Source organism: Onychostruthus taczanowskii, unplaced genomic scaffold, assembly GCF_017590055.1.
Source record: "Onychostruthus taczanowskii isolate IOZ18803 unplaced genomic scaffold, ASM1759005v1 scaffold222, whole genome shotgun sequence".
NCBI lineage: Eukaryota > Metazoa > Chordata > Aves > Passeriformes > Passeridae > Onychostruthus > Onychostruthus taczanowskii.
In genome coordinates, this window is record NW_024499485.1 from 23,629 (window position 1) to 39,668 (window position 16,040).

General features: G+C 37.0%; 1 protein-coding gene across 1 annotated transcript in view; it reads left to right on the forward strand.

The window, feature by feature from the left end:
- LOC121336223 (tubulin polymerization-promoting protein-like) overlaps positions 1-16,040 on the forward strand; it is a 43,635-nt gene that overhangs the window by 13,342 nt on the left and 14,253 nt on the right. The gene's annotated exons all lie outside the window — the stretch shown is intronic.

Here is a 16,040-nt window from a genome sequence, read left to right on the forward strand (position 1 = left end):
TACTAGGTTCTAACCTGTGATTGTCATATATCACTCATTGGAAAACTGAAAAAAAAAAAGCTATTTCTAGGACAATATAGGCTCTAAAGTATTTTGTGTCAACCGAAAGAGTTGGAAAATACCTGCTCTTACTTTCCTCCTGTCTATACTTTGTGCTTGTTCTTGTGTGTACTGTAGCATGGTTCTGACTGGCTGGATTTGGATGGAGCTATTGTACTAACTGGAGAGGTGAGGAACAAGACATTACTGAGAAAGTATAGTTAAGGATTTTCACAGTCTGTTTTCAAGTTTGCAGTGCCTCACACTGCAAGTGAAGGAGGCATTAAGCTAATAATGCTTTAAAATATTTTTTATGACTTAACACTGCCAATCAGATTCCTATTAAATGAACATTGTTTTGCACATATGTTGACACATAATCCCTTTAAGCTCTAACATATGTAAGGAAAGCTTATGGCCCCTTGGAGTAAGGACATTTACAATTAATATCTATGTAATTAGGTGCAATTTTCCCGCCAAAAAAACCCAGCAAATCATTATAACTGAGATACATATTATGGTAGATTCATTTGAATCCAAGGGATTTGATTCTCTGTCCACTTTTGCTACCAGACTTGGGAGTAATAGTATTGCTGGGAATGTTACCAGGAGAACCAGTCCCACAGGTTTAAGGTACAGGCAGCTGAGTGTGACCTAACTGGGGTCCAGAATGCCAAAAGAAATTAATTGGAATAAAAATAATTTCTTTTTAATATTGGTTGAAAAGGAGAGAAAAGGCAGTTCCAATTTTCTGCAAGAGCTGAACAAGTATTACCTTGATGTATTACTCTGTTTCACTAAAGTTATGAAAGCTAGGATGTTCAGTATTCCAAACCAGCTCTTTGCAGTTCTGCCTTGCTTTCTTTCAAAAAGAGCTTGTGCCCTGATTTTCATGCTAAACTCTTAATAAAGGCTAATAGATGTATTGCTCTCCCTCCACCCATACCAGCATCCCACTGAGAGTACATAAATGTGGTTGAGCTGTCATGTGCCGTGCAGGTAAACAGTCTGTATTTGACCAATGTATGGAAAGGGATCACTGATTTTCAGCCCTTAAACTGTTCATGTTCTGTTCTGCTGACATTGTGTGGTAGCCTGTCCTGTAACTTTGTCTTCAGTGACCCTTCGAGCCCGTACATAAGCCTAAAACAAAAACAACAACAGCAAACAAAAGGCAAGGGCTTCCTTGTGGACTTGGACATCCTTTTGTTTGTTTATAATTCATTTTGATGTTTGTTTTTAAGCGGGAGGGAAATTTGCCAAAACACAGCACATGCTCCTGTAAAGATTTAAATTGCTTTTCCCATGGATGGCTTTGGTTACCTGTGAAGAGTTTAGGTGTATGTAAAGATGCTCAGGATGCAAAGTGTTCAGCTTTGTGAACCCTTTCCAAGAATTACCCAGTATTCTTGAAGAGTGAAAGGTTATCCTCTGTTGTGTTGCACTGGAGACCTGTCATACTCCAAAGCAGAAAATAGGATACTTGATACCAACAGTGGCTAAGTTATTCTGGCATGGTAGTAAACTGTCTAAATGTAAAGAGCCTTCTTTGTCACTGGTGCCTGTGCACCTGAAGATGGCTCCAGTGTAGTCCTGATTTCTTTTAATGAATAAAAAGGCTGAGCCTACAGCCCTTGATGAACCCTTCTGCTGAGTTACATGCAAAATCAGTCCCTGTTTTTCCTTTTGACTTCAAGGCTTGACTAATAACTCACTGCTAACTGAAAAGTTCGGGACCCAGCCTCACTAAAGGGTGAAGTCCAGCCTACTGCAGAGTCCAAGAGCACACTGTTGATCTGGTTGTTTGTTGCTAGCTATTGTCATTACATTGGGTGACACTTTGCTTTTAGGTACACAAAAGACAGGCTTTCTCAGGCGCCCACATACAGATTCTGTAATGCCAGAATGTTTCTGTACAGGAGGAGTGATTGGTTAGGAAGATTTTAAGATATTATTAGGTTTTAACCTCTTGATTCAAAGTGAGAGAGAGATCAGCACACTCATAAGAAGGCATGCAAGGGAGTGCAAGTGTGGACAGATCCAAGCTAACACTGTCTAGAAATTGAATTATAAGAGGCTGATGGAACGATCAGAGGTTCTGCCAGAGTTTACTTGGCATTGCTTGTGCAGTATAAAATCCCTGCCATGAACCAAAGCACTTTACTGGTACCTGATGCAATATTTGTAATTCTTTCAATGGCATAGTAAGCTTGGGATCAGAACCTGAGAAGATGGTTCAGATAGCAGTATTTTATTTTGAAGAACACACTTCTTTTTTCTTCTTTGTTTCTACAGTCTGATAGTTTTAAACCTCAAAGTGATACATGAAGTCATTCTGATTTGACAGTTAAAAAGTTGTTGCTGGGATGATAGTACTTAGTAAAGGTTTTTCTCTTTTACTGTGCTTGGTGTGAAAGATAATGGCTATGAATAATAGCATCTTATGCAGCTGTGTGTTACGGGTTCACTACCTACTTAAGCTCTTACTATTCCACTAATATTGGTAGGAAATTAAAAGCCTGAATACTTGCTTGATTATTTGCTCTTAAATTCCAGGCCTGCTTGGGAATGAGGCAAAGTACATTTTCTTACTCATCTGCTATTCCCTCAACTCTCAGGACAGTAAGTACAGCTTATACCTCAAAGATGACAGGAAGGGATAGCTGAGGACGTGCCCCATTTTCAGCCCTTAAGAGTGTTGTTGAGCATATTCTCTTCCAGTGCACCATGCTGTAGACTGTAACTAAATGTCATGTCTGAAGTAAGGACATGGGAACCTAATAAGGTTTATTGTCCTCTCTTTTTTGGGGAGCATCTTAATTGATTCAGTCTAAATTTTCAGCATCTTCCACTACATAGCACTGTCTTATGTGACATCTTCTATAAAAACCTGTTGTTCCTAGTTATCTTTGCTTTCATTACTACAGTAGATGCTACCAAAAGAAATGTGATCAGAAAGTCAGATAGCTTTTAGAAATAACTGCCTTAAAGAACAGACTCAAATTTCATTTAAATACTGTGTCAGTACACAGTTCTTACCTGTGTTTCTACTGAAGCTTAACCTGACCGTCAAAACCTGACAAGACTGAGGGCAAGAAACTAAAATCCTTACTGAGGCAAATGAATAGTCATTACAAATAATTTTCTAAAAATAATGTCATTTTTAAGTAAAATATGTAGCAGTCAAAAGGGATTTTTTTATTAGGACTTGCTTACTTACTCTGTTTAGTCACTCCATGAGCTTTAGTTGAGAGTTTTGCTGGGAGTTTTACAACCATTAGTATGGAAATATCAAAACCAAAAATGATTGTCCTGCTCTTTGTGGTTACCAAAGCTATCACAACAGCATTACTGAGAAGCAGACATTAAAAAACATAGTTTCATGGGTCTTATATGAACAGTTGTAATTAATTGTAGTCAAATATTTGGAATCCCAAGGGAAATGTTGAATATTAGACTATAGCCAAAATTTAGCCCCTATTTTTTAAAACTATAATACTTCTTACCTCCTTTTCATTTAGGAAAGGGAAAGGGAGATTTGAAAACTACTTAAGTGTCACAACTTGTGTTTTTCATCAGCACAGAGATTGTCTTTCAAAGATATTTTGAAGTATGTATTTTACTGACCCTACCTAAACTAAAAATTCTGACAATTAAATTATAAAGTCTGATAATTTTTTAGCATTATACAAAGCTTTGTTCAGAAAGTACCATCACTTTGTTCATGAAGTCATCCTTTTTTTCCCCTCTGTTGTCTCAATTAATATTTTTATAGTAGCTGGAATTAGGCAGAACAAAAAGGCAAATGACTACCATGTGTTTGACTTGCAAGTGATAGGTATCCCAGCCATCTGTAACCATCTGTAGAGAAAATCCTCATGTATATTCCTCCAAAAACAAAACTTTAAAGTTGTAATTGATAGGTTTTTTCCTTAAGAGTTTTCATAGTTATGAAATGAATTTTAATTCTTTGTGCCTGCATGTATGATAGTCAAAACATAAACCTGCCTTCAGGGATGCATGTATTCTGGGGGCATGTGCCTGTCATCTGTGACTAAGAATTCTCGTTTGTACTGGCCAAGAGCAAACCTTTTACCTTCATGATAGAGCAAATATAATGTTGCACTGGTATGTGTCCTCTTAACTGACTGTCAGCCTTGCATATGTGCCAAAATAACTACACCTTTGTGTATGTTGTTTGTAGTGTGAATATTATGTTCTTGGCTTGTCACTTAGTTGGTATTAAGTAATGTAATGCACAAGACTTGTGTAGGTTTGTGTGTGTGTACACATGCTCTTTGGATCCAGCTTAAGTAATTAAACTGTATAAATGTTGATGAAAAACTTAAATCTTATTAGGGCCAAGCTCTAGTCCTGCAGCCAGTGCTATTCAGCTTGGCTGGTTGGGGGTATTGTCATTCTCCCTTCATACCATAAAAGTAAAGATCTAAGGAGGCTTTAATGGTTTTACCTGTCCTCCCTGTTCTGAGAGAGCTCACTCTTCAGCAATTCTAACATAGACTTAGTGTGACAAGAGGAGTTTCTCCACGGTGAGGAAGTAGGAGAGAGAAAGAGCAAGGAAGCTTCCCTCTGAGTGCTCTTCAGCAACCATTTAAAACTATGCTCTGCATGGGCCCTTTGCCCCAGCTTTGTGAAGCAAGGTGACACTCATTGTGTAAACACAGAGTTGTTCATCATCTGTTAGTAAGTATAAAGCTGTGGTGCAGTGAGATGGGAACAGGGAACAGGAATGTCATACATTGCCTATGGGCTCAAGTCTTTCTTGAACCTGTATATGATTAAATACCAGAAGCATAATGACAGCTCTTAAACTTGTGTGAAATTCTTAAAGTCTGGAGTACCTCAAATTAATACTTGTGTACCTCCTGTATTTGGAGTGTTTGCCCATAAAATATCATTTAACATTCAGTTGCTCATTTTGTGCAACCCCAAAGTGCCCATTTGGCTTACTTAATATTAGAGTCAGAGTTGTTCTTTTTAAGTCTTCAGAATCCTAGAACTACTAAGAAACCTGTGGTGGTTGCATTCACGCTGGCTCATTAAACTCAAAACCAATGCTTTGAATGATGTCCCAGCTAAGAATAATGCTTCTAGAAGTAAAAGAATACTGCAGATACAACCTCCATGTCTTAATTGTCCCAGTAAATTATTCTTGCAGGGAAAAATATCTGTTAATATATTTGGTATTTTTTTTCATGTTTTTCAGTATATTAACCTTGGTATATTGCTTTAAAAACCCTATGGAGAAGGTGGATTTCAAAACAAGTTTAAGATACAACTCATGACTTTGTTGTCAGAAAACACTTGAATTGGCTTATTTCATTCAAACTAATTGATCATCCACTCAAGGTAGACTTTGGCAAGAATAAGCCTGATCATAAACAAAAGGGGGGAAAAATCCAGCCTCTTGGCTGAGCATTCGTGACACATTTTCAGTTCTGGTAGTCTGAAACAATTTTTTTAAAAAGAAGTTATCTTTTGTATTCATGCACATGCACACGTGCATGCACACCGGCACTGCTTGGGGACATGGATATACATGAGGGCACAACTACAGAAGAGACTTTTTTTTCCCCTTTAAACCTTGCATTTAGAAATTGATATTGAAATGCCCAACTGACTAACCTAGTTTGGAAAAATGGTAAGCTACTATCATATTCCATTGCAGCTAAATAGCCAGTGAATTAATTTTCAAATACATATATACAGCATGTCTTTTTCATGAATTACTGTAAAGCTTATGGCACTGTACAAAGTAAGTTTTGATGTAAACATTTGCAAAGACCTCAATGATAATGCTCATGATAATTTGCCCTTACCTCCAGTTATCTTTATGCAAAGTTTTTCTACAACCTTGCACATTTTTCAGAAAACATCAGAAACATGAGTAAAGCTACACTCAACTAAATTTAAAAATGTGGCCCTAAAAGTACACTCAGTTCATCCGTCTTTGCATTCTGATCAGGACCTACATTATAGATGAACAACAAAATAAGAAAAAAAGATGGCAGTCTGAATCCTCACAATGGTAAATTATTTTAAGTTCCAGTTTACATCAGATGAGTTTCCATATACTTGCATTTGCTCAAATGCTATTTTTAAACAAAGTAATTAAATAATGTGAAATAATGCAGCCTGGGCTCTATTAAATAGGGTTATATTAATGCAACTGAAATGCTGTGTATGTCTGTAATATTCAAGCTAAATATGTACTAGATCTTTACAAAGGCTTTGTGTAAAGTCAGTTAACCTACAAACTGATGTCCTTTATAAAATCATGTTGGCAAGCTACTTTTGTTAGCACTGTAGTGTATGAAAAGGTAAGATCATAGGCAAAAACAAGTTATAGGGTGTGTTTATTTTTAATCTTTGTGCTGGGTTCAAAATATATCAGCTTTGGCAAATTCTTGCAGCAGGGAAATTTTTCTGTATAATGCTTATAATACAAAGTAATTTGTCTTTACATTCTGTAAAGCAGATAAATGGTCAATGTTGGATAAGTATATTGGAAGTTTATTCTTAGCAAGATATGATGTTTCACAGATTTAAATATTAGAGGAGAAATATATATTTATACAGAAATATAATTTTTGAATGAGATTGATTTTGTTCAGTCATGAACCATTTATTTATCCACATTATGCTTTATTCCTTTGCTAGCATGTTTATCACTCCATGCTGTTCCAACATCCATTTCTAATTCGATTTAGATGTTTTGATTCGTCATTTGCTCAAATCTGGATGTGCATGCTGTCAGGACCTGATCATAAAGGGTGAAGGCAAAACTGTTTTGTCTTTGATTACCTAGAGCACTAATTAAAATTTAATCATTAAGCAGTTGGGATATGGAGACAGGTCTTGACATAGTCTTCCTTGGAGCACTGTACACTATGACAAAAACCTTCAGTGAAGCTTACTAGTTTTTGTTCTTATTTTCATTTGTCTTTCATCAACCAGGAAGCTGCTGTGTGCTAATAATTACCTGCAATATTTATAATTGCAGGCATTGCAAACATTAACATGCAGCTGTACTAGCCTACTGTGTTCACTGTGAAATTTTCAACACGGTAAAAAATTTTACATGATCATTTAACCTTACAAGTTTACTTTTTCTCACTAATTTAACACTGAATCTTCTTTTCATTATTGCAAATTAACAACTTGAGCATAGCATTTCTAAATTTTAAGTATAATAGAAAAACATGTCCTAAGCAAAGATTTTTAACCGCTTGATGAAGGGGGCCAGACACCATCCAGTGCAAAGCATGCTGGGCAAAATCTTATCCCCACTGCAGCCAGTTGCAAAATTGTAGCTGGTCTTGGCAAAAATAGAACCACCCTTACCAAGGGGTTAAAATGCTTAGTAACCATGACAAGAGGTTATGGGGGAGCACAACAGTGACTCTCTTATTTCCATGTCTTTTTTCTGTTAATTTAAAACTACTACTCTTCAATCTTTAAAATAAGTAAAAGAAACTTGAAGGGGGGATCATATACTACTAGTTTGTACTAGGTTTTTTCAGGAAAAGGAAACAAATTTATATATACATATATATATATATGCAATATATTTTTATACTGTTTATTAATGCTAGAAAGTATTAAATGTATCACTTTATCTGTGTGAATGTTAAAGTAATGACAATGTTACAGATGTTTTAAACCTTTTGAAGTTGTCTTGTTAAATTCTAAACCCACATTAACAATGGAAAAGCTACTTTGTCTGTAACATTATTGTTGATGTTTTAGGGGAAAAGTTCAAGTGCAGCAGTTGTTTTGATTAGCACTGTAAAAGCTTGGCTTGACAAGTTATAGTGAAATCCATATTTTAAACACTATTTTGTTAAAGCATAGCTTCTCATAAAGTACGTTACTGCTGTTGACTGACTGTATAAAACTGTATTTTTAGTTGGTAAAGTGATCAATAAATGTCTTACTACATCAGTTCTGGGATTTATTGAGTAAATGGTATTTGCTGATAAACTTTGTAAGCAACAGTTATTTTACAGTTTAGATGTTAATTTAGTTGCTGATGAATTTGGAAATTACGTGAAAATACTCTCTGAAAATTAAGCTGTCTGGTTCTGAGCAGAATTGATTTCTTCTGTACCATTTATTTTCCTAGTTCGAATAATGACTAAAGCTGGCCATTAATATTTTGAGGATTCTTGTATGATGCTTGAATAGCCATTATAATGGTAATCCACCAAAGAGATCTGTCAGGGATGAAGCCATTTATTCTTAACTAGCTACCTTAGATTGATCTTCAGTGCAAAAGCCAGAGTTACTTCTCTCAGCTTGAGTGGTGTTGAAAATATTTTACTTGTAAAGAAAGAAAGTAATTTGCTACATAGAACATTGTTTCAATAATGTTACATCCAAAAGCAAATATGGACCTTCTGTTTGTAAAAAAAATCACTCAGCTTTCTAGTAGCAAAAATACAATGATTTTATTCAAGAAGCAGAAGACTGAAGTATTTAACTCACAACGTTGTAATAACATAATTAATAATGTGACAAAACAAAAAGTCAGAGTACTGCTCTAGAAATGTAGCAGTGTCAATTGTTAATTGACAAAATGGGCAATTGCTAATGCAGTGGTTAGCAATGGCAAGGAGACATAACTAAACAGCTTACAGCTACCCTGTCTCTTCACCAGTTGTTCTCAAACTGGAAATGGTATTCCTTGTTCTCACACACTAGACACCCTTCTTTAGAACTGCCTTTTAAGTGAAATCTAATACAGCTGTGTCCTGAGATAGCTTTTTTTCCAGCATAGAGACCATGGACTGTGCCTCCTATACTCCTTTTAACTCTTAGCGTGTATGGGTACTGAAGCTGTAAAAAACAGTGAAGCAGAACCTAAAGGAAAAATCAAATTCTTTACCATTCAAAAAGCCCTTAAGATAGGGAAAGATAGTGAGAATATAAGACACTTAAGATCTGTATCTGCAAAAGAGGATTCCTTCTTCCTTCAAAAAAAGAATTTTTAATTATTTTCCTATAGCATGTCTAGAAATGCCCACTCACCCTTACAGACCACTTTGACATCATGACTTTTAAATGAAAATAACCCCCCCTCTGCTATGAAGAACACTCTTTACTCCAGGAATAGAATTATTTGGGCTAGTTTTCAGTCTGTGTAGCTACTCTTGCAATAACTACATGCTCCTGTTCTCGTGTCCATACGTCACGTGCAGGCTGATTTTTCCTGGTTCTGTCAAGCTGTTCTACCACAGCCAGGACTGCATGGACAGAGGTGTGGAGGCAAAGGCTACCTCTGGAAATCTGAGTCTTCAGGGGACTTAACCTGGTCTTCTAATTAGCCTTTTTTTTTTTTTTTTTTAATTTCCTTAGTTTTCTATTTAACTCACTGCACTGATTTATTAATAATGTGAACTAACCCAAGCACATTGAAAGGTCAGATACTTATGATAAGTATTCATTAAATCCCCTCTCAGTCCACAAAATTCCCTCTCTTCTCCACAACAATAGTGACTATGTATGGAAAGAACCAAAGGCAGGGATGTAGGCAGGGGAGGAACAAGCACAGGAAAACAGAGGGATAAGGGACTAGTCCCTGGTCCATGTGGTTATTTGATCATGTCCTGGATCTCCGATGTGCCAGCTACCCTGTCTTATTAAATTAAATGTCTAACTATTTTCTTGGGTGAGAGGATTCTCTGGTCTGTGCTTAAGTACATATGTGCTTATGTAGGTCTAATTGTTAACCAGCTGGAGTCATACCATGGGTCACAATAGCCAGTGTTACCTATGGTGCCAGCAACTGGAGTGGAGCCTGTGGGTGACAGGAACCCATATGCCTGGGGTGCTAGCAGCTGGGCCAAGTGAGGGCGTGTCTAGCACCATTTGGCTGCCAGCAGATACTGAGCTGAATCTCGACGACAAGCAGGGGCTTTAGCTCAGTCACCAAAGCATTCATAAGGCTGGGCCAGATACCTGTGTGTGTCTCTGAGACAGCTGGAAGCACATAACAGAGGGACCAGGCAGTCCCTGATAACTGCTGTGGAGGCTGCAAGGTCTGATGGTGTGTGTCTCTACACCAGAGATGATAGAATTTGTGTGATAGTTACTCAGCTGGCTGCACATCTAATCCTGGTTACTCAAGGGATCCAGTGTGTGCATTAGCTGGGAAGGGAATGATGACATGGGACTGTACCAGCAGCGTATCTTCGATAGGCTTGCATGTCCAGATTCCAGCAGCAGGGGAAAATAGTGATCTAGGCACTAGCCGGTGGGTAAGCTGTCTGGAGGGAATCTCATTAAATATACATGTTTGCTACTAGCAGCCCTTCATCCTGGTCAGCCACAGACAGGTTGTTAGAACTGATTTTGGTTTTTTTGGTGGTGCTGGCATTGTTTATTTTAAGCGTGGAGGATTTCTGTTCATCAGCATTACCATCATGAAACAACTTTGCCTTCTTTGCAACGGTACTAACATCTGTTGTTGCCTGTATTGTTACAAAAATGTTGATTTGTCGTGTTTCTTAACTGATAATAGCTCCTGTTAAATAGCTCAAATTGAGTCTCAAGGCATTTGCATGTCTGCTTATTCTTGATAGAAATTAAAGTTCTTTACATTAAAACAACTCAAGCAACCAATTTTGTTCATTACCCCATCTAAATTAAATTATTTTTTAATATTTCTTCTCAGTAGTATTTTAGTAGGTTTATTCTATTTTAGTACTACTAATTTAAACTTTAACTACAAAGCAAACTCTTTAAAGGAACATTTCTTATAAGTTTCTTAATGGAAAAAATTATTGTAGTCATACACTGACATTTATTCAGTGAGAGTAGGTTTCATATGTTGATGTCACTGGACCAGATGGAGTATAAAATATGAAAAGTAAATACAGTTTTTCTAATATAAGATTAAAATTTCGTATATCTTTATATTTACATATCTGTATATCTAGATATATATTCACATATTGAAATTGGTATAAAATGTTTCCCATTATTTGAAACTCCATCTCTGTTCGTAGGTACTGTCAGCAGTATGAGGTGATGATGTATGTTAATTTTGAGATCCTGCTTTAGCTGTTTGCCATGACACAGACATCCTGAAGGATGTAATCTTTTACTTAAGTAAATCTTGTCTGCCTTAAAACACATCACAGCATTTTGTCCCATGTGCAGTCTTTGCTTTGTTATCGCCTTCTCATTCTCATCATCCTCATCAACAGCACTTGACAATGACTTTCATCTTGAGCTGTGTCTCATTCTGCTCTTCTCAGTTTCTCGTCTGTTTGCTCTGCGATGTCCCACTGTATGGGAAAAGAAGCACCCAAGATTGGCAAATGCTCGTGGTTAAAAGGAGCGGCAAAAGTTAGAGGGCCCACAAAGTTTTATTAGTAAATTAAACACTTGGCATTGAAATTGATATGTTAGTCCCTGACCTACTCTGTAAGCCAGTAGTGGGTTTTGGGTGAAGGGGCAGGGTCAGAGGGAAGAGAGAAAGGAAGAGATGAATTAAAGAGGGGAAGAGAATGAGAGAGATGATCTCTTTGGCCAACGAGATGTGCAGAGTCCTGGGGGTGTGTGCCTGGGCTTGATGCAAGTACCTTTTTACAGATAGTTTTGCCTGCCTTGAGGACAGGTTTCTGGCTTTCTTTGCAAGTTAGTTATCATTTGCAGTCTGTTCTTTCAGACCTATCTGGACATAGTTTGGAGGGTCACAGGGGTCTTGGGTGGTCTCGTATCCTCCTGCTCGATTGGCCCTTGGTTGACAGTTCATGCTATTTCTTCACAGATGCTGTCTTTCGCTTGTTGTGCCTCCAGGGAGCAGAACAATAATATTTGTCCCTCCTCTACATCCACATGGTCCTGTTCTCCAAGCAAATCTTGTTCTTGGCACAAAACCCCATGGTTGTCTGGTTGTTAGTGTTTGAGACATACACATTACTCCTTATTGTCTGGGCTTCTACATACTCCTAGACCCTAGCTTGATCTCATTTAAACGTTATCTGAGATTATTTTGGACCAAGTGGTGTTTCTAATTATTTCTAGAAGTAATATGATATTGTCTTAAAAATTTGATTTTAACCAAAATTTTTACTACTTTGCAGAAGTAGACCATATAACAAATCCTGTTTTAATTACTGAATAAGTAGCTGCTTTCCTCAGATATTTTACACCAACCAGAATGCCATTAATTATGATTACTGATGCCATATGTTAAAGTAAGAACACTTTATGATGTTGCTAAATACAACTGGATGTTGAACAGAAGACATGAATTAAGCCTTATTTGTGATAAGTTAAGACATATTTTTTCACCCCAGTAATGGGATTGTGAGTTTTCTTTTTGGAAACAAGTAAATCCTGTATTTCATGGACCTGTGAAAGGATAAGTCTTTGGCAGGATGTTAAAAAGAATCCAGTAGGTGGTGCACAAGGCATAGGAGAGACAGGCAGTGTTCTGGAGACCTAGCTGCCACCTAGAAACTGTTTTCAATTTAAAGAAAAAGTCATCACAAAGAATCAAAAGTAACCCCAAAATCAAAGTTTAAAATATTTGATAAAAAGCCTCAATGAGAAGTCCAGGATACAAGCAAATTTAACTTTGCCAGTGAAAGTCTTCTTGTGTTTCTATGCAGATTCAATAACTACATCTGGAAGAAAACCAAATCTTACTGCTAAAAAGACAAAACCTTTTGTCCTAAAGCCTACACAATATGATAGTGCTAGAGTAGAGCAGGGCAAGTGTGAACTACCAAATACCTAATGCATGACATTGAGCTGAAACCCAAGGGTCACATCCATTTCTCCTATCACACAGGAGGAAGGAGAAGGCTTGTGGATCAGCTCCTGTCATTTCCACCGCAGGATAGTGTGTCCTTTATGTCCCATATTAGCTCGAGATACTCTTCTGTACAGCCTATGTGCATGTCTTCCTCCACAACAGTACCTCCAGTTATTAAATTCCCTTATGTTTACCTAAGCTGTTACCTCCCTGTACCCTGGAAGCACTCTCACATGCACTGCTTGCTAAGCAAGAGGCAGTTTTGGCCAGCATGCACAAAACTTAGCCAGCTACCCACCACAGGTATACACAAATGACTAAAGACTGCAGCCTTTTTATTTTCAGTAAATACACTATCAGAAATTTCTATGACTGTTCTTGTGTCGGTCATCTCTGTGCTGCAACTTGCATTTTATAAATTGGAGACATTAATCATCATTTCTTCTGACTTACAGTCTGTGTCATTTTTCACCACAGTTCTGCATGTGACTCCACTAATCCATATTACAACTTCAGAATAGGATTTAAATGAAAGACAATTATGTATTTGATAATTTTTCTAACACCGTCTTCAGAGAATAAGTCAAATTTAAAATACTACACTGTATGTAGTTTGCTTGTATCTTAGTTAAAATCATAAAATAATTCAGGCTGTAAGGGACTTCTGCACGTCCTCAATTGTCCAACTTATGCTTAAATGAGCTCTCTAACTTCAATGTCAAGAAAGCTGCTGCACAGTGTTCTGCTGAGTCATATTTCAAAGTCATCTCTAGGTGCTTGACCAGTGGAAAAAAATCCATCTTTTATGTCCAGCTGGAATTGTCTTTGTTGCCATGGAAATGTTACCTGCCTCATGTAATTTCACTGTCTGTGTTGGTGAAAATCTGGTTTCATCTTCTCCACGTGCCCCCATGGGGAAGACAATAATTAGATTCTCCTCCTGCTCACTTTTCTCCAATTCTTCTCTGGAGTAAACAAAGCCATATCTCTCAACCTATTCCTAGTGTATGTTCTAGCCTATACCATCTTCTCTGGACTGTAATGTGGTATGACCTCTCTTTTACATGGGGAAGCCCAAAGTGGAATACAGTACTGTCTCATAAGCGTTGAGTAGAGGGAAATAATTTCTTCTCTCAATCTGCTCTCATTAATAAAGTCCAAGTTGCACTGCAGTCACGTTCAGCACATTACCCAGGAAAAGCCCAAACTTTCTGCAGAGCTGGCACATAACCTGTCAGATCCTGCACCTACTGCATGGGTTTATTCTGCCCAAGGTACGACTTTGCATTTCTCTGCATGTCTCTGCTGAACTCAGTTATGTCTGCCAACTTCTCAAGCCTTATTAAGTTCCTTACTAACGGTAAGCCAAGTCCAGTTTTTTCTTTGCTATATATTTGTGAACATGAAACTCTTTGCAATTTAGAAATTATCTTGTTGCTTTGGGATTGGAATAGGAAAAGTAATGTAAGTTTACCCAGAATACATTTATTTGGAATAACTTGCTCTATTGACTCACCTTTTTAAAGATATCTGTAGAATCGCATGATCATATAAAAAATCAGTTATAATTGAAGGTGATGGCCCTGAATATATGTTGATGAATCCACTTTAGACATCTGAGTTTGAGCATGTTGTGGAATGTAATTTTAGTAAACAACGGATTTTTTCTTGTTGCACAATTTTCTGGCTGCATGTCCAGAAAGACAAGTTCCTAAAATGAGCAAGAATAGAGATACTAGAGTCTATGGCTTCTCCATGCTAGCAAGTTCTACATACAACAGGTGCTGGAGAGACATTTCAGCTGAATAAAAAGTAGACAACACAAGTTCTTGTTAGAAGGTTGATATTGCTTAACTTTCTATATGCTACCCATAGCTTTACAGAAAGGAGACTGATAAAAGTATTTCAGACGGGGACAGGTATGATAAAAATTATGTAAAGCCTTTATTTTATCTACAAGTAAATAATTGTGAGAGCCTTTAAAATGTAAGACTAAAAGCCTGATGAGTTAGCCATCTCCACAATTAAAATCAGATGGCTAAAATAAGCCTGCTAATTTAGACCAGTTAATGGCAGCATGGTTTGCCTGAGAACAGCTCAGAAAGCTTCAATATGCTAGGTAAGGAGAAAACAGAGCACTGCTGAACTGGAAAACACTGGGCAAGCTAAAAATTATATTGTGCCTGTATTTATGTGAGCATACATATAAAAAAAAAAAAAAGTTATTTTAAAAATTCACAGAAATACGTTAAAAACAAAATATACTAAAATTACTCTAATTGTAATTACTATAGTCTAATACTGTATCTTGGCATAACAAAATGATAGTATCAAAGCTAACATTCAAAACATAAAATAAATTTGTTTTTTATTGACAAAGGGTCACTTAAAGGCACAATATGCAATTACATAAACACAAAGAACCAACAGAATGGAAATTTAAATGCAACCAAAGAACACTCAAACCAGGTATTTCAAAACAGCAGACCCGTTCTGAATACATCAGAAATCCTTCCTCCTCTATGCTAACTAGAGATACTCAGTTCCCAAAATGCTTGCAAACCCATTCCAGGTTTCCAGACAAGCTAGCAGGAACATAGGATGCTAGTGTTGAAAACTAATGTCTTAATGAGTCCACCAGTGATATATGAATGTCAAGAGACTAATCGATGACACGGGATGCCAACTGAAAAGGCACCTCCAAAAGTGAATTAATGCACAAGAAACTGACAAGACTTGTTAGATGTCTCTGCTATATCTGTGCTGCCGAGCATGCTGCAAGAGAGCTATTTTTAAATGAGACATATGATGTACCAGAAACATTCCAGCCACTGAAGCATGAAGCTGTATGTAACCACTGCACCACACTGCAAGGCTACAGTACTATATGTGTAATTATCTTTCCAAAATATTTAGGCAAAATTCAAATGTCGAGTGAAGTCTTCTAGGTTGTTGTGTTTCACTACAGGTTTTTCCTGAACTCACCTAACTATTCACTTTCGAATGAAGCTCAAACTTCTGTGATAGCATTGCAATATCCCTGTTTCAGTTAATGCATTTGTACCTTCAATTGTTTGATTCTGTTGCTCAGGAAAACCTAATTTTAATGTATTATCTGTGCTAAAATGCACCAAAGACGCATTTCACTAAATTTTCACTCACTGGACAAGCATCTACAAAAGGAAATTATAAAATTAGGACTTGTACAAGT